The following is a 20,052-nucleotide window of genomic DNA, read 5'->3' as shown; positions in this document are numbered from 1 at the left end:
AAAACCGCATCAAATTGTATCCAAGCATAGATGAAAACCTGGGACTATCATGCAAAAATTGTTAACAATACCTTATGAAGTGTCCAAACGCCTTCCACCTAGCTTTCCAGAATATATGCTAAATGATCATTTCAAATTTCCTCCCCACAGTGAGCTTAGGGGGACTCACAATAATAAAATTACAGAAAAACAATTTAACACACTATGGGCATGTACCTACACATTACCATGCTACTGGTGTTTGATGCTGAGCGCACATCATGTTTGCCAGAGTCTATCCTGTAGTTTCTTGAAACTCATTTGATGCTTTTCCTGCAAACCAGCTTCCATTCCAAATGCAAACACAGGACTGTTGTAGTGCCCAAACCAATCTGCAGTATGGACACGTCAACAGTGTACTTGGTTCAATGGATTACAGGTTTGTCAAGTGACTCAGGCTCAGCCACTATATGGGAATAATTCTGTACTACACGGACAATGGAAATTTTAAGTTGTTTGTAAGCCCACCCCTACCCTTCATCCACACAAAAACCTAGGTGCAAAAGAGTATGAGCATTGTACACTGGGGGTTCACTCAGTCCTGGGAACCAAATGTGTCCCTCTAAGCTTCTGTCCAGCCCTTGAGACTCTCCCTAGGCTTTTTGGAAGACACAAGATTTACCCACCTGGGAAGAATGGCAGATGAAGTTGATGGACTATATGGAATTGGCGGAAATGACTGGCAGAATCCAAGACCAGGGAGAAGAGTTGGTGGAAGAAGATTGGAAAAAATTTAAAGATTATTTACAGAAATATTGTAAAATTAATGAGCTATAGAAAAATGGTGGAATGAAGTTATATGGCTTTGGCAGAAATGTTATAAGGAACTAGGTACAGATAGATCGTTAATGTATTAAAGGGAAAAATAAGGTTAGAATATGTTAAGATTAATTACAGGACAGAAAACAGAGGAAGATGGAAAGGAATTGCTGAAACAGTTAATTGAAGTGGAATACAAAAAGGGAGGCGTGAGGAAGTCAATGAAACAAGTGAATGAAAGTTAAGATTGAAAATATTGGAAGTGTTTTTAGTTGTTTTTGTTTTGTTTTGTTAATTCAATGTTTCATGTAGTGTTTTTGTCTTTGTTTCTGTATTTTATTATAAGGTCATGTTTAATTCTTTTTCTTTCTTTTTGTAATCTTTAAACTCTTAATAAATATTTTTATTTTTTTTAAAAAGAGACTCTCCCTAGGCTTTGACCTTGCCAGCCCTGTTTTGTGGCAGCCTGGAGTGTGTCACTGAAGGGTGATAATGCCTCCTGCATGTCTGGAGAAATGTGGATTTGCACCTGCAAATAAAAACCTTTGGCTTTTCCATGGATGGAATGTAACCTGCTATAGAACACCTACGGGATAACAGGGGAGATTGTTGTACTGTGCAACCTGTTGCTCCACATGTGAACGACCTGAGGCTCTCTAAAAGGTGACCTTGATGTCCGAAAAAGGCTCCCTACCCACTGATGCACATGTTTGGGGCAGGGAAGCAGAAGAAACAGGCTGCTGCTATGTTGTGGCTGCAATAGAGGCCCAGATTTTCCTATGAATACCACTATATCCCTATTCAGATTAATACCTCCGCATAGGTAGATGACATTATCACCTGCACATATTGCATTCCCCTGCATTGCCTCACATCCTTACCAGACCAAAGAAGGAGATGGGGCTCGGTGAGACATTTTCCGCAACATTGTCATAGACCAGATTGGTCTTATGAATTACAAGGTTGAGCACTAGAGGTGCAGAATGAATCAACTGAACTAATCTTCTTCAACATGGCACCATCCTGATATTGTTGGTCTCCAGCTCCCATCAGTCTGAGCCAGCATGGCCAATGGTCGGCAATGATGGGAGTTGTAGTCTAGCAACATCTGAAGTATAGCAGTTTGGGGAAGGCTAGATGAGAAACTGAGCCCTCTTAGGGTTCTTTGTAGTAATGCCTATGTATGACAAACTAGCCATTTGAGAGAGAAAGAATGCTAAAGTAAAAGGAGCCCAACAGTCAGGTTGCTCTTACACTTGTAAAGCAAAATGGCTGGCCTTTAAGCACTGTCGTTCCATCAAAAAGGAAAGTTACAGTTCTCCAAGCCACATATAACCTTTAACTCACCCCACCTTTTCCTTTTGCAACACATTTTGGCAGAGTGATGCAGTCAATCTACTTTTAAAAAACAAGAAGGTTGAGCATTGAAATTACCTGTTCACATGAACTGAGCCCAGACGTTTTCAGCTGAAGGCTATATAATGGATGCATTCTTTGCCTAAAGCTGCTATTTAACTTTACAGCAACAGGTCATAAAAACGGTTAAATAACAGGTATTGGCAGATGTGCCCCCCCCCCCCGGCAGTCTATTGCATTGGAACAAAATCTTACACAACAAAGACAATTTGCCTTTCTTTAAAGCAAAACAACAACCATCCTTTGACACTGCGTATACTCAGATGAGCCTGGCTGGGTCCCAAGAGCAGCTACTGGGGCCCTGCTCACAGATCCATTGCTAAGGTCAATCAGATTGCAAGGCTGGTTCAGTGGTGGCCCTGTCGTTGAACTCAACTCACACAGGGCGTCTGTTTGTCCGCCTATTTAGCCATTTTAAACCAGGACCTTCCAATGTGCTCTTAATTAATTGACATCAGATTGGATTTTTCAGCTGCCGCTGATACTATTTCATCTTTCTGTGGTTGGCTGGTTTGGCTTTGAACCATTTCATGCTGCCATTTTAGTTTTTAAAACCACACATTTAAAAGTTGTTTTGTCCTATTTCTGTAAACCACCTTGAGAAGGCTTTTCTGCCCTGGAAAGGCAGCCGGGGGGGGGGGGGAGAAATCAAAATAAATATAAGGTCCATTGTCTCATTTCCCCTTCTCTGAATGAGTGAAAAGACCCTAATTTCCCTTCTCTTACTCAGCAGTCACCACTTGGCTTACTAACATAGCACAGCTACAAAAACCTAGTGAGAACACTGTAAGTAGGTCAACTGCAGCCAACAAGGTGCCATCTAGACACTGTTGAATGCAAGCTCCTATCAGCCCCTGCCAGCATGACCAATAGTCTGGGATAATGGGGCCTGCCTTTTGCCAACCAAAGAGCCACTTTCTTGTAGTGTTATGGGAGCCACTGTTCTTTTGTATGGCATCTGCTGCTTCTCCTTACTACTGAGTTAGATGGGCACTCAGGAATCAATTAGGCAAGGCTAATAAGGTTCTTCCCCACGTCCACGTAGTCTTTGGTTAGGCAGAAGCTATATAGCTGCTCCAGTTATACTCCCACTTGAAATGTGAATCACCTTTTAAGTTACAAGAATGAAGGGAGGCAGGCTAGGATCACTTAAGACCTCAAAATGAAGTTTGTACATGGCCCTAAGGAACAGGATCCTTGGCGCAAATGTGTTCAACACACCCAACATTTGTTTTATCAACAGGGGAAAAAATGTGATTAGCTCAGGCGAGCTACACCCACTCCCAACAGTTTATGCCAGAATGACCATTACAAAATATGGAAAGATTATATAACAGGAGCCCTTCCCAATTCCAGCTGTTTAGCTTAATTAAGAAAGTTTAAAGACTCGCTTACCATTATCCAATACTCTTCTTTCTAGAGACACCAGATATTTTCTCCTGCTGACACAACATGGCATTTACAGATCAGGATAAAGGTTACACAAGTATGAAGTGCAACATACTAGGCTATGTTGACAGCTCAAGCTGATGACCCATTGCAGAAGTCTGTGAACAGGATTGCCAAATGCAGGGACTTATTAACTGAGCTTAGAACACAAGAATTTATTCAGAACTATTTATGTTTATAGACCTCTCCATTGTAGAAAACATGAAAATATATAATTGTGCCAAAGCCCAAATGACCTTTTCTGCAGCTTCCCATGACCTGGCCCCCCTCCTTTAATTGCCTTGCTTCTCCACAATCCCTTCCCCTGCCAAAGGTCATTCAAAGAAATTTGCTTTTGTAACGCTCTAGCAGCCTTACCCCCACTTTTGTAGTTTTGTGCTTGTTTAAGTGTGGCTACAAATTTTAGGGTAGGGGCTACAGCTGACGAGCTATTAATAGAATATCTATAATGCAAAGTGCAAGTATATTAAGTGAGAAGATGCACTTGAGCCATTCTCTTCCTAGCAAATAAAACTATTGGCAGAATACAATAATGCCCACTTATACCACAAAGAACTCATAACCCACCTACTTTCAGCAGCCAGAAGCATCATAGCCAGACACTGGAGAGACCTGTCAGGAGTAAGCATGGACCAATGGTACCAAATAGTATGGGAAACTAGAAAAATTAACCAATAAACTGAAACTGACACAGGGACAAATAGAAGACACCTTCACCCCAGTATGGCTCCCCTTTATCACATACACAGCCCAACAAGACAACGACCAAAATCCACCAACAGCATACAAATCCATACGGCTAACCTGATCCAAAACGCCCGCCCACCCCATTCACACATAAAAACAAAGACCACCACAGCCAACCCCAAATAACCACATCCTAAGCCAACCCCAACTTCTCTCACCAAAGGAACTTAAGCAAACAGCAAAGAACCTGCACAAGCAACGCTGACACCAAACCCTACATATAGTAAGTAAAATAGAAACATTGCCACCTGACCCCACCCCCATCTTCCCCCACCTCTTCCCCCCTTTTCTTCCTAATGTCTCAACAAACGAAACTGATTTGTAAAAATGTTACATGGGGGGGGGGGGGCATGAGAGACATTGCACACTTTTGTAAATCAACAAAATCTTTAATTAAAAAAGAAAATAAAACTATTGGCAGAATGTGCATCTTTAGGCTATGTATGCACACAAGACTCTTGTTTTTAATGTACACTGCCCGGGGATCCTTTGATAAAGGGTGGTATATAAATTGAATAAATAATAATAGTTTCATATTCTGAAACTATTGCCACATACTCATGAACGTCACATATATGCTACAGAGCATGATGGCTCTGTAAAAGAAGACTGTAAACTCATTGTCTGAAGTTTGGGGCTTTCTGCAATCCTGAAGAACTTTGCCTTTATAAGGTGCGCTTCTAGATCTCTCAATTGTGGAGAAAGCGTTAAAATAATGCAGCACCACAAGAACTAAAGGGGTGTGTGGATACAAGTTGATATAACAAAACAGCATTTTATTACCCTTATGCACACCTTGCCCCTCTGTCTCCTTCTCCCCCATTCCCGCTCTCATAACTTTAGATCTCAAGAAGAAGTTTGAATTAAACAGCAATGTATGTGCTCATATATGCAGAATGCAGAGAATTTGTGCAAAGTGCATTGATGGAAGTTTCTAAAGAGATGCTCTTCCAAGCTTTCTAAAGTAGGCTGCTAAAAGCTCAGTACTGTAATAATAGTTAAAAAACCCAACCACCATAGAACATCTTGCACCCTTGTGTACCGTATTTTTCACTCCATTGGACGCACTTTTTCCCTCCTAAAAAGGGAAAAAGTCTGTGCGTCTTACGGAGCGAATGTGTGGTCCCTGGAGCCAAATCGCTGTTGCCCTGCGCTGCTGGGGTGCTCTTTGGGGGTGGGGGGAGGAGCCACACGGCTCTGCCGGCAGCCTCTGCTTTCCCCTGAAGCTCCAACAAGGTTTGAAAGCAGAGGGAAGGCTGTGTGTTCTGGGATGCTCGTGGGGATTAGCAAATTGCTGTCTTTCAGTGCCTCCTAATTCAACTGCAAAGGATTGCCTAACTGGATTCTGAGCTCCATTTGAAGTTTAAAAATATTAAGTTTGGGGATTTCTTCAAGTAGCAGTTTTGCAGAAATAGTCATAAATACATGCAAAGCATCTCCACAAACCAGTAATAGTGAGCTCAGCTAAAACTGAGCAGGCATCTGGCTCAGGAACAGTTTAAGCTGCACAACTATAACCAGACATCCTGTGTTTGTGTGTGGACCATGTTCCTAGCAGCTAATCTTTATTGCTGAAAAGAGGCACTGATATTCCAATCCAAATCTATAATTCATTATACAAATTTTTACAAGTACAGTCCACCTATACCAAACCAAAAACATTGTGTTCTCTTGTTATTGAATGGAAGCTATTTATCTGCCCTCTTTTCCTCCTCTGTTCTTTGCTGAGTCACCCCATGTTGAATCTTCCTTTCAAAACAACCATGCCTGTTTTGAGAAAACTTCAGAGATTTAGGAACTGGAGCGCAATCATTTGATCTCTTTGCTGTTCCTCCATACTCCAAGCACTTCTCATTTGCACAGCCCTGGTTTCTCTCCCTGACTATTAATATTCTTGATTACTAACAGTAAAATGCTCAAATTTTAGTTTTTGTGACTGCTGCCAATACTGACTTACCAGTGATAATGAAAACAGCTACATTATAATGGAATGTCTGTCCTTTTTCCATTCTCTTCAATATATACCGTGGCTCGCTTTAAAGCAGCAAAGTGGACAGGAGCCACACACTTTGCTGTTTTAAATAGTTTAGTACAACATTTGAGTCAGATATTTTTTTCTTGTTTTCCTGATCTAAAAACTTGGTGCGTCTTTTGGTCAGGTGCGTCCTATGGAGCGAAAAATACGGTAATCTATTATGACAACAATTCCTGGAATGTAATTGCAGCCTTTTGTTTGCACCAGAAGAGACACCAGGGAGACATAAGCCGTCATTTTGTATCATTCTTCGCCCTCTAGTGGTAGAAAGGTATGCAACAGCCAGAATAATTTGAGAATGCAGATAGATGCCACATCACAAAGTGGATATAGGCAGGGATAATGAAGATAGGAGCTTTTCTCTTTAGCAACATGTAGACAAAAATAAATATTTTCAGAAGTGTGCCTTCTGCAGGACATTAACACTCAAGCCACAGTTAGGAGAGAACATCTGATTTTAATGAAGCGACTTTACACAAACCAGAATGACACACGAGAGCAAAACGGAATTTTGACAACTCTTTCCTCTGCAGAACCTGAGCACTGCTCTTCCAACTGCACTTACCTGGAATGTAAAAGTTATAATGGTCATTATGGCAAGGAAAAGTCAAGTCAAAAGTTTCACACATAAAATCAGAAGCTAGTATTTCCCCATAATCTCCAATAGAAGAGATCCACTTATTTCCGAATTAAAACAGGAGACTCTCTTTATTTGCCAGTGTTTTATTTGTGAGTAACAGTAGGAGTTACTCACAATCCCCTGCATTTCTGAATATGTCCCTCCCAGATCCATGCTTGCCTAATGGCTGGAAGTTTACAACCCCAAAACACTGATTCATCACATGTATGTAGTGAATTAAGGGGAGATAGCAAATAGCCCAAGATCACTCAGTGAGCTTCATGGTTTGGTGAGGATTTAAGAGTTGCGTTCAACTAAGTTTTACTCGTTGAAATGAACACAAGCAGGTTAATCTACTCTGAGTAAAATGTAGTTGAATACCACCCTGAACCTGAAGTTCCCCAGCCTGGTATGAGACTTAAGTGCAGAGAATGAGATGCCTGAGTACAGCTTTTAAAGTTCAAAAAAAATACAACATCAAGGAGAAAAGATTCTGATATTAGGAATTTATGCACCAAATGAAGGGAAGTCGGAATTTTTCAAGAAGTTGCATGAGACTATGCTGGAACATCTGGATTATGACAACATCATCATGATGGGAGATATGAACGGGGTTGTATCAACAAATATGGATAAGTCACAAAGCCAGAATGTCACTAAAGATGGCAGACTACCAAAGACCTTTTTTGAACTGACTGACAATATGGACTGGATTGACATTTGGAGAACGAAGAATCCCTTGGGAAAAGAAGGAACATTCTTCTCTGAAGCTCAGCTGACTTGGACAAGAATCGACCAAATATGGATAACTAGAGGTCTGGCACCGAAGGTCAGAAAGGTGGAAATCTGCCCAAAAACCTGCTCCGACCATAACGCACTGAAAATGGATATGATACTATTACCAACTGGTTCCTTTAGATGGAAGATGAATGACAATTTGTTCAGAGATCAGGAGATTATTAAGAAGGCCCAGAAAGCATTGAAGGATTACTTTGAGATAAATATGAACACTGCGGTGGAAAAAAGAATTATTTAGGATGCAAGTAAAGCTGTGATGAGGGGGTTCTTGATACAACAGAATGTGGCAAGGAAGAGGAAACAAAATGACAGAAAAGATAAGATTTTGGAGAAAATAAAAGAACTGGAGAAGAAGTTAAGATCAAACCCGAAGTCCCTGCCGATCTTGAGAGAAATCAAACTCTATCAAGCACAGTATTCTAAACTGATAAATCAGGAAATAGAGTGGAAGATTAAATTAATGAAACAAAAAACTTTTGAATCGGCAAACAAATGTGGGAAACTGCTAGCTTGGCAGTTGAAGAAGAGACAAAAATTGAATACAGTTACAAATTTGGAAATTGAAGGAAGAAACATTCAGAACCCTACGGAGATTAGAAAGTGTTTCCAGAAATACTTCAAAAAATTATATACTCAAGGGCCGCAGAATGAGGATGAGATAAAACAATTTTTGGAGAAAAATGGACTTAAAAGGCTGTCACAAGAAAATAGATCTCTCCTGAACAGTAAAATAACATGTCAAGAAATTGAACAAGCCATTCAAAACATGAAACCGGGCAAATCTCCAGGGCCAGACGGGCTAACCTCCAAGTATTATAAGATATTAAAAGACCATTTGATTCAACCACTGATGGAGGTTAGCAATGAAATTATGGAGGGGAGGAGGGCGCCGGAATCGTGGAAGGAAGCTTTCATCACATTGATACCAAAATCGGAAGCTGAAAAGACACAACTTAAGAACTACCGTCCCATCTCCCTTTTAAATGTGGATTACAAAATTTTTGCAGATGTTTTGGCAAGTAGATTTAAAAAAGTTCTAAATGAAGTAATTCATAAAGACCAGGCAGGCTTTCTCCCAGGTAGACACATGTTTGCTAATACAAGGAACATTATTGACATTTTGGAACTTTTGCAAACTGATATAAATACAAAAGCAGTGTTAATCTTTATAGATGCGGAGAAGGCCTTTGATAATATCTCTTGGAAATTTATGAAGGGAAATTTAAAAGAAATGGGAGTGGGTCGGGGTTTTGAGAATGGGATTGATGCAATATATTCAGAACAAAAGGCTAAATTGATAGTAAACAATGTGGTTACTGAAGAGTTTAAAATTGAAAAAGGAACACGACAAGGCTGCCCGATTTCCCCTTTGTTATTCATATCAGTTCTGGAGGTGCTCTTGAATATGATTAGAGGGGACCGGTTGGTGGAAGGGATTCAGGTCGGAGCGAAACAATATAAACTTAAAGCTTTTGCAGATGACCTAGTTTTGACCCTGCAGGAGCCAGAATCTAGTACAAAAAGAGTATTACAACTGATTCAAGATTTTGGTCGGGTAGCAGGATTTAAACTAAATAAACAGAAAACTAAGGTGTTGGGGAAAAATCTGACAGATGTAGAGTCGGAACAGTTTCAGAGAGAAACGGAACTAACTGTGGTTAAAAAAGTAAAGTACCTAGGGGTAAACATAACAGCAAAAAATCTGAGTCTATTTAAGGATAATTACGAAAAATGTTGGTCTGAAATTAAGAGAGATTTGGATAGTTGGACAAAATTGAAGCTTTCTTTGTTAGGCCGAATTGCTGCTGTTAAGATGAATGTATTGCCAAAGATGTTGTTTTTGTTTCAAACATTGCAGATTGTGGACAAGACAGAGTGTTTCCGGAAGTGGCAGAGAGATATATCTAGATTTGTCTGGCAGGGCAAAAAGCCTAGAATTAAGTTCAAGATACTAACTGATGCGAAAGAAAGAGGGGGCTTTGCCCTGCCAGACCTAAAGTTGTATTATGAAGCCGCAGCCTTTTGCTGGCTAAAAGACTGGCTACTTCTTGAGGACACTGACGTATTGGACTTGGAAGGGTTTAACAATGCTTTTGGTTGGCATGCATATCTATGGTACGATAAGGTTAAGATTAATAAGGTCTTTAAGAACCATATTGTCAGGAAAGCAGTTTTTAAAGTCTGGACAAAATACAAAGACTTATTGGAAAATAAAACTCCGAGGTGGCTTTCACCTCTGGAAGCTAAGGCCCGAAAAAGACTCAATATGGAGGCCAACTGGCCAAAATATTGGGAAATATTAGAAAAAGACGGAGACAATTGGAAATTGCAGAGTTTGGAGAAAATGAAGGATAAAGTGCGAGACTGGTTACATTACGCTCAGATTAAAGAAGTTTTTAAAAATGACAAAAAGTTAGGGTTCCAGGTGGAGAAATCGAAGTTGGAAATAGAATTGTTAGAGCCAAAAACTAAGGTTTTATCAAGAATGTATAACTTGCTGCTGAAATGGAATACACAAGACGAAATGGTTAAATCGGTTATGACAAAGTGGGCTCAGGATATTGGGCATAATATTATGTTTGAGGACTGGGAAAGGTTGTGGACCACTGGGTTGAACTTCACTGCATGTAATGCTTTGAAGGAAAATGTAATGAAAATGATATATAGATGGTACATGACCCCAGTTAAACTTGCCAAAATATACCATTTGTCTGATAATAAATGTTGGAAATGTAAAGAACACGAAGGAACATTCTTTCACCTCTGGTGGACTTGCCCTAGAGTGAAGGCCTTCTGGGAAATGATTTATAATGAGTTGAAAAAGGTATTTAAGTATACCTTCACTAAGAAACCAGAGGCCTTCCTTCTGGGCATTGTCGGCCAGAAGGTGTTAAAGAAGGACCGAACATTTTTTATGTATGCAACAACGGCAGCAAGGATACTCATTGCCAAGAGTTGGAAAACTCAAGATCTACCCACACTGGAAGAGTGGCAGATGCAGCTGATGGACTATATGCAACTGGCCGAGATGACTGGCAGAATTCGAGACCTGGGAGAAGAGAGGGTTGAAGAAGACTGGAAGAAATTCAAGATTTATCTACAAAAGTATTGTAATTTGGTTGAAGATTAAGAAGGATGCTAGATCATAAATAATTGCCTACCATTGAATTAGATTTGAAATTGACGATAAGTGAGATTGAGGGAAATATAAAATTTGTGGAGAATAGATCAAATTAATTGAACAAAATTTAAGAATATAAATAAAGATGATAAATTGCTGGGAAAAATTTATGACGATGTAAGTGGGAGTGGGAGACGCGAGGGAGTCCAAAGAAGTTCTGAAAAATGTGTTATGACTCATGTTATATTGTTTATTATTTTTGCATTTTGTATTTTAAAAAAAATCTTAATAAATATTTATAAAAAAAAAAAAAAAAAGTACAGCTTTTAAAGTTCAAAGACACTCTTGGGACAGATCCTAAGTGTTGCAACTTTGTGAGAATGATGTCGGCCACCTTTACAGAGGAGTTCCAAAACTGCACACAAGGGCTCCCTGTGCCAAGGTGGCCTGATAGTTTAGCACTCCGTGAACAAAGGTAACCAAAACTAATACGCTACCTGTGGAATAACAGAGTGCAGAGCTCAAGCTGCTCCATGCCTCCAGGAGATGAAGGCCCAGTTCAGCAGCACAAAAGAACACAATTTTCTCCCCTTGAGGGCAGAAAGCAATTTGAAAAGCATGCCAATAGTTGGCAGTTCTCATGTTCAGGCTTGGAATATTTGTATTGGCAGGTTTTTATTCCTCAATCAGTTGGTCCAGTCCAATGAGCACCCCAGATAGTCAGGCATTGAAGCTTTCCCTATCTCTGTTTTCAGGCCTCCAGACGCCTTAACCTGGTGAACTTCTGCCCACCAAGCAGTTGCAGCAATTCCCCATTGTGAGAATTAATCAGCAACCTTAAATGAGGCGATAATTCCAACACCTATTTTGTATACTCAAAATGTATTTGCTGCTGGGTGATTTACTCTTTAAGTTACACCAAGTTTATTTTGAAATGTAAGTAAGAAGACATTCCAAGTCATGTTTCAAAATGACAGGGACAGTGGCTTCTGCTAAGTATGGAATATTAGGACAAATTATTAAAGCAGGCATATTTCAAGCACGGAGCTTCCACTGATGAGAGGCACAATGGCTTGCTAATTAATAAAAACAAGAACACACAGAGGGACCAATAAGGCATGTGACAATGCACAAATGAGATCTGGTGTCCCTAGTGAATCTTTTTCCCTCTCCAAGGCCTACTGTACAATAGAAATATACAATTTGTATCTCTAGCATATGGCCTAATATGCAACAGGTCCCCCTGCATGCCTCTTAGTTAGATCTCAAATAAGTCATACTTACCTATGAGAATCCTTTTTCTGTACTGTTTTTGGTCCATCAGTACCTACAAGATATATTTGATAGTCGTCACTGTCATGGTGTCATTTTTAATATGATCAAAGTTCATTGTATAAGATGATGTTTCTAAACTTTTAAACAAAATGTTTAATAGATCAGCTACAGGCATATTAGAACTCTGCTTCACTATTTAGCATGACGATCCTTGGAATTTAAAAGGGCTCACCCTGGTATCAAGAATTGTCAGGAAACAAACAGACTTCATATCACAGAATGGTTGCTTGCATCTTTCAGACACACCATATCTAGCAATGGTGGCCCTATAACAATTTAAACAGCCACAGAATTTAAACAGTGTGACAAATCAATGGCACACACCCAGGACCAAGTAGAATGTGGAAGTTAGAGACTAAGTTAGATACCACAAGCAGTATGTCTATGCCCTTTAATTTAATTTATTAATTGCATTTCTTTCTCAACCTTCCTCTCAAACTAGTCCTGGGCAGCAGGGCTCGAAAAGTCAATTACATGAATAACTCTATTAGACAAATTCAAAAATCTGAATCAGGTTTCATATATTTATTCAGCCATCAGAATGTCACAAATTGCATGCCAACTTTCAAGTTTGCCAGAATTCTTCATCAGTCTAGAGCAGGGGTCAGCAAGGCTTATTGGGCATGGGCAGGATCACTCCCGTGGAGAGTGTGACGCCGGAAATCACTGCTGCGCATGCTCAGACGCTGGAAATCGCTTCTGCACAGAAGCAATTTCCAGTGTCTGGGTATGCGCAGAAGCGATTTCTGGTGCCGTGGAAGAGAGTCCTTGCGCCGCGCTGGTTTAGCGCAGCACATGGGGGCTCACCGAGCAGGCGGCTCGGCTCGTGGGCCGGTTAAATGGCCTCCGTGGTCTGCTTCCGGCCCATTGGCCTTAGGTTGCCGACCCCTGGTCTACAGATCATAGATAACCAAGCTGGTGCCCTTCAGATGTTGGACTCCCAACTCCCATCAGTGCCAACCAGCATGGCCAAAGGCCAGGAATGATGTGAGCTAAAGATCAGAACAGCATATGGAGAACACCATGTTATCTATCCCTGGGCTACATGATAAAGTGGGTAGGGGGGAAAGGGAAAGTAAGGAAAAGTTTGCTGATCGTGAAGCCATGGAATCTACATTACAATCTTTAGAAGGAATATGGGAGGAGGTAGCAGACATTTAAGTGATGTTATGTCAGGCACTATGCAAGTTTCAGGTTGAACCAAAGGCTGCCGAGATGAATGAACACATAATGGCTGCCTGTCTCCTCCCTCCCTCAATTTTTGGGAATATAAAATCCAGCAGTTACTCAGTTTTGCCTCCGCCCTTAATTAGACACTTGACAGAACAGAATGCAGTCTGGGTTTTCTCTGCATGTCGCAACAAATCTGTATGCAGTATCATACATGACCATCAAGCTGCTGCTAGAATGCTCACACCTGTTACTGCACAGGGCAGACCCCAAAAAGGAGGCTGCCAGGTTTTCATCTAGGGCAAGGTCAGGCTAGCTGGTACAAGGCAGGACCACAGCAGGCCCAGCTACGCAGCAACCATTTCCCAGCCCAATGGGCTTCATACCAAGCAGCAAATACTCATTTTGGTGGTTTTTTTAAACAAACCTCCTTCTTATCACAACAAATGTCTTACCTCAAGGGGGGGGGGGGGACACAGTACTTCCAAAATGGTAGTCAACTTGTCCAAATGCAAATAGCTTTTATCTTGGGGATGGTTCCACTAATACATATAAAGAAAGTTGCAGTATGAGCAAAGCATGAACATTGGCAAAAATATTTACCTTTTAGGAATTAAAGCACCAATAATAAAAAGCACAGTATACAGATTGTTTCCTTTCCATTATCAAGGGTGAAGGGCCCACTCACTCAGTATTCTAAAACAGGCTTCCTCAATCTTGGCCCTCCAGATGTTTTTGGCCTACAACTCCCATGATCCCCAGCTAGCAGGACCAGTGGTCAGAGATGGTGGGAATTGTAGTCCCAAAACATCTGAAGGGCCGAGGTTGAGGAAGCCTGTTCTAAAGTATATTTGGGTCCACCTGAGTGACAGGATTCGTCTGAGAGGAAGTACTTTATGTAATCTGAATCCATTAAAAGTAGCTTGGTCCTTCCCATAATAGGTTATCATTTCTCCAATGGATGTCCAGTATTGAATATTATAATTCAAGAATTACTTGCATACATAATTCCCACTGTCTTGTTTTCCCAACTGGATTTTTATCCTCTAAGTATCTTCTGGCAAGTTCAAAACCTCTTATTTCCCCTAAAATTTGGCTTCTGCCAAAAGACCAAAGACAGAAAGGTGGAGCAAGTGGTATGACCCAATTCCCAGCCACACCACCCAACTCCCTTTACTTTCCAAGTACTCAATTTCTACAATCTCCCTGTTATCTGGAGCCATGGGACTTCCCACCTACTCTGCTGCATTTTCTCAAGTCCCCTTCTTAAAACTTTTATTCCAGAGAGTCATCACTGACTCCATGTTGTTTTTCCTTTTTAGCTCCCTCAATGGCGCTCTTTCAGGTAGGTCATCACTGCACCCAAAATCAAATAAAGCAGACAGACCCATACATAACTACACATTCCAATAAAGATTTCACCTTCACCATCCCAGGCAGTAATGCTTCTGAGTCCCGGCTGCTGGAAACCATAGGAGTGCTCCTGTGCTCAGGTCTTGTTTGCAGGTTTCCCACAGGCATCTTGCTGGCTGCTGCCAGAACAGGATGTTGGACCAGATGGGCCATTGGGCCCAATCTTTTTACATTCTTACCCACAAGAGCAGAAGATCTACATGCTGCCACAAACCACCTTACTCCATGGCCCACTAATCAATCCTTGAGAGGCAAGGCAGTTTTACTGAAAGTCCAAATGGGCACCCCAGGGAAGTAAACTCTCGCATACTGTTAACTGTAGGAGTAATGCAATGAAGAAAAAACTATTTTGGCGGGGGGGGGGGAAGAGGCGATAATATTAATTTACTGCATTGATACCCCTTTTCTCCAACAAGGAATTCGAGGTGGCATACATGGCTCTCCCCCTCCCCCAGGTGAGCATAATGGCCGAGTGCGGAATTCGAACCCAGGTCCGGCACACCATGACCATTTCTTAAGGTTAAGCTCTTGCCAGCAGCAGCCCCGTCCACGTCCTATGGAGAAGCGCGTGGAGAGAAAATGGGAGGCCGCACACGCCGCCCTCTCCCCCCCCACCCCACCCCTGCGCCGCCTCGAGAGCCCCGCCGCCCGCGAAAGGCAAACCTTCCACCAGTCCTTCCTGCAGCCGAAAGCGCGCGCACGCGCGCGCACAACTCACGCGGAAGCGGAACTCAGGCCACGGCTCGAGGGCGGAAGAGATCCGCAGGAAGCAAGGGGCTCCCGCTCTAGGACCCCAACTCTGTGACCCTCGCTTCCACGACTCCGAGGTTCACGCCTAAAGCTGTAGAGCGCCCTCTCGGGGTCGGAATGGAATCCTACCGTCGTGAGTTCCAAGGCCGGCCTCTGAACGGGGCTGTATCAAAGGCGCTTACCTCTCAAGACAGAAATGGCTAAAAAAAACCAAATTGCAGCTGCCCTTCGTGCAGCTCAGGGCACTCCGATGTAAGCCCTAAATTCTTGTGGGGGCTTATATTCCCAGATACATTGTGTACAGGATTGCACCCCAAAGGCCAATTTGCGGCATTCTCTTTTGCAAGAGCAGGTGACCATGGACCAAGTTACCTGGCTGAAATAAGGGAAACCTCTGTTTCAGGAAGTTTTTGATTCAGGACTTCCAGGCAACTGTCAAAGGCAGTTAAAAGACGGGACTAGATTACCCAGCCTGATGGGCGGGGTATAAATAATAATAATAATAATAATAATAGTAATAATAATAATAATAATAATAATAATAATTAATAATGCAACATCTGTGAAATCCATTGCGCGACTATGTGCTTTTCATTGTGCAACAACATTCTGCCAGTGTAACAAATAGGTCACTAAGTGGACTTAGTGCTACATTGGGTACAACCGGCTGAGTTCAGTGGGGCTTCATCCCAGGTTAAATGGTTACAGGATTTCAGCCTTAAAAGATGGTGTGTGTCTGCAGGCATTTTTTAGTCACATGGTCAAATGGCTTTTCAGAATACAGTGGTACCTCGGGTTAAGAACTTAATTTGTTCTGGAGGTCTGTTTTTAACCTGAAACTGTTCTTAACCTGAAGCACCACTTTAGCTAATGGGGCCTCCTGCTGCTGCTGTGCCGCTGCTGCACAATTTCTGTTCTCGTCCTGAAGCAAAATTCTTAACCCGAGGTAATATTTCTGGGTTAGTGGAGTCTGTAACCTGAAGCGTATGTAACCCGAGGTGCCACTGTACAGAGATAATGCCGCTGTCAATGGTGCCAGTGTGATTTTAATGTGAAAGGACAGCTGCTACAACCCTCAGTATCCTTACCAGGAAGTAAGTTCTGCTGAACTCAAGGAGGGCACACTTCTGAATAAAAGTATTTAGGATTGGGCTGCAAACTGACAATCTGTTCATGAGCAAAGGAATTTGATCAGCTTTGACATAACTGGGTTTGGGTTGATTAATTTGGGTTCGATTCCAGCTCTAGGAGAGGCACAGCAGTTGCCCTTAGCTCTGGGGTGGGGGGAAGCTGACAAGTAGTTTGTGGATAGTGCCGTGTTAGCCCTGTAGCCCAATTTAAATGTAAGTAGGTCAGCATTAGGGAATTGTACAGCTCCAGTAAATGCTAGTTTTTATGTGGTACGAAGAAACCTGGCTATCTCTGCGTCATGAGAAATGAAAATAAAAATAAATCCAGCTGATTTCAACGATGTCTTTAAATAGTTGGTTTTTTTTAAGGGAGTGCTTCAGAAAATTTGCATATGTTTGATTACAACTGATTCAAACGCATTTGTATTTCACATCCCCTTCCAGAGAAAAAAAATTCAAATTTGTTGAAATCAACCCCTTGGTGCTAACTGCATTTAATTCCTCTTAGCTCCTCTGACTCCCTCCTGATGTGATGCTTTCTCTTGATGCCAACATTTCTTCCATGAATATTACTGAGTGCGGACCTCTTGCTTACCTCCTCTCCAAGGTCTAGGCCAACAACAACTAATCAGGTTCCAACATTCCCTAAGAGCTAATAAGAGTTGGTATTTCCTGAAAATAGCTCTGAACCTCAGGAATGGGATGTGTAAACATTGGTTGAGGCTTTGAGATTTCTTTGCACTGATTGCTAGATTGCAAATTTTGAGAAGGGGGACATTGTTCTAAGATATCATTACACCAAGCCTTATACAGTGGTACCTCGGGTTACATACGCTTCAGGTTACAGACTCCACTAACCCAGAAATAGTGCTTCAGGTTAAGAAATTTGCTTCAGGATGAGAACAGAAATCGAGCAGCAGCGGCGCGGCGGCAGCGGGAGGCCCCATTAGCTAAAGTGGTACCTCAGGTTAAGAACAGTTTCAGGTTAAGAACAGACCTCCAGAACGAATTAAGTTCTTAACCTGAGTTACCACTGTATTAACGTTATTTGGTAACATCATGGAATTTGACCTAAATAATTTCTCTGTTTAGCATGTATACAGATCATCAGCTCTGCCAACATGACTGCTCTTTTTTGCTTTGCCTGATCTTTGCTTTTCAAAGATCCTAAGGCTGCAATTCTAAACTTGCTTATTGGATACAAAGCATATTGAGCTCAATGGGATGGACTTCTGAGCATACATGCAGACTTATAATGCAATCCTATGTACTGATCTCACTGGGGCTCGTTTCTGAGTATACAGGCAAAGTATGGGGCTGCATAAGACTCAAATGCTTCTGGAGGCATATATGGCTTGACTCAGTCTGAGATATTAGACCTCATAACCCCTATCTGTGCCTCCATTGCATGATGTGGTGATTCCCCAGAGCCCATGTCTGTGTGTATCTGTCAGATATAGTCAACCACAAATCCTTGAACTCTCAGCACAACCATATCCTCCAGCTTCTTGGCAAGCCTGTCTGATTTCAGCAAGTCATCCTTTTTTATTTTTAAACTAAGCTCTGCCCAGCACGACTGCCTAGCTAGCCGTGGAGACAACAAGCTGGGATAGCCATTCTGAACTGTGTGGACATTGTTGCCCTGGAAGGAAATTGTTCCCTAAGACTAGGTGATGCCGCTTTTCATTGAAGATGTGTGGGCAGGCAGGGGTAGAATTATGTGGCACACCACACCAAGGGGCATTGTGCCACACTGGGGTCCCCGCAATAATTAATAGATGCATTTATACTCATAAAATTTAAGGCAGCTTACAAATCAGCATTTCCAATTTTAAAAACCATTCACGTGAAAAGAGGGCAATAAAATAAGTTATGCAATATAAAGCAGCAGCCCTTTCAAAAGGTGCAGTGCTACCAGTGAAATATGCAGAGCCACAGTCACCATGTGCTTCACCTAGAATGCATGGATGTGCATGTGTGCATGTGTGCATGTGTGCATGTGGATGTGTCTGTGTCTGTCTGCCTGCCTGCCTGCCTGCCTGTCTGCCTGCCTTTCCGCCTACCTCCTCCTCCTCTTGAACCTTCCTTCTGAACCCACTCCCCCATCAGAATTATGGGCATTTTCTAGTAGCTAATAAAAAGTAGACAAACCCATAAGAGCTGCTTCAATAAATGGTTTATTAACAACGGGTGAATGCATGCCTGTGAACTTTGCACAATTAACTATTCCAGATGTGCCTTTTAAATCTGCAATTGCCATGGTATCAAAATGTGATATGCAAGTTCGGCATTGATTTACCTTGATAATAATAGCCCAGTTGCTTAGGAAAGTTTTATAATGTCTGGTATTTACAGACCATGCAACGATAATTTCCCATAGATTTTTCAGGAGGGGAAATAAGAGGGCATCTCATCTTCGGAAATGATACTTTGAGAGAGAGAAAGTTAAAGAGGCACTACATCAGGGGAGGCCACACCTCTCCATTTCCCACTGTTTAACCCATCCTGCCAGCTACTGATGTAAGCAGCAAACAGGCATGGGTCAACACAAAGGAGGATTCCTCTAGTGATGCAGTAAGGCTCAAAGGCTTCATAAGGCAATATAGGACCAGAACAGGACTGGGTATCTTTGCTGGCCCCAGGTCCTTCATCCCCAACGCCATCTAGATCTAGGCCTGAAAGACCAAGCAAAAGTGTGAGTGCATGGAGGGTAAGTTGTAAGCAAGCATACTTTATGACATTGCACAACACCATTGCTGATCTCTGAGTACACCTGTGTGGGGTTTGCCTCCTAGGATGGGTCATAAGGAAAGGGTTAAAATAGGAGTGATGTGATTGGCCAGTGAGAATGCAAGGGGGGAATAAAAGTTAGAGTGGGTGGTTTTGAAAGTCAGTTTGGTTTGGGAGTTGAAGAAGGAAGAGGGAGGTTTAGGTGTGGGTTGGTAGAGTTGTCTTGTGAGAGAGTGAGAGGAATTGTTAGGTGGAGTCAGATAGATAGTTGGAATAATCAGTTTGGAGTTGTTAGGAACTAAGAATAAGAAACTGACAAGAGAAAAATTAACTGAAACCATAGGTTGTTCCTGCATTTAAAAATAAACTTGATTATTTGTTTATGTTAACAACTGACTGGACTCCGTGTGTCCCCGTGAGATACGGGGTGGTGGCAGCGGAAAAAGCAATCGCAGTGGCGGCACAGGGTCAATAGACCGTCAAATGTCCGGGGGCCCTGTGTATGATCGCCACAACCTGTTATGGCATCATCCTTGGCTTC

The 20,052-nt window shown here is 41.9% G+C and overlaps 1 long non-coding RNA gene across 1 annotated transcript; it reads right to left on the bottom strand.

Annotated features, from left to right (window-relative positions):
• Positions 1 to 4,592: 4,592 nt before the first annotated feature.
• LOC307210419 lies at positions 4,593 to 13,930 on the bottom strand. The gene is made up of 3 exons (XR_013835980.1): positions 12,268 to 13,930; positions 6,611 to 7,010; positions 4,593 to 5,463 (listed from the first exon to the last, which is right to left on the bottom strand). It is a non-coding gene; the product is annotated as an uncharacterized lncRNA (long non-coding RNA).
• Positions 13,931 to 20,052: the final 6,122 nt, after the last annotated feature.

The sequence above is a fragment of the Podarcis cretensis genome, assembly GCF_951804945.1.
Source record: "Podarcis cretensis genome assembly, chromosome: 2".
NCBI classification, from domain to species: Eukaryota; Metazoa; Chordata; class Lepidosauria; order Squamata; family Lacertidae; genus Podarcis; species Podarcis cretensis.
Note: the sequence above shows the minus strand (reverse complement) of the source record. Positions and strands in the feature narration are given on the sequence as shown.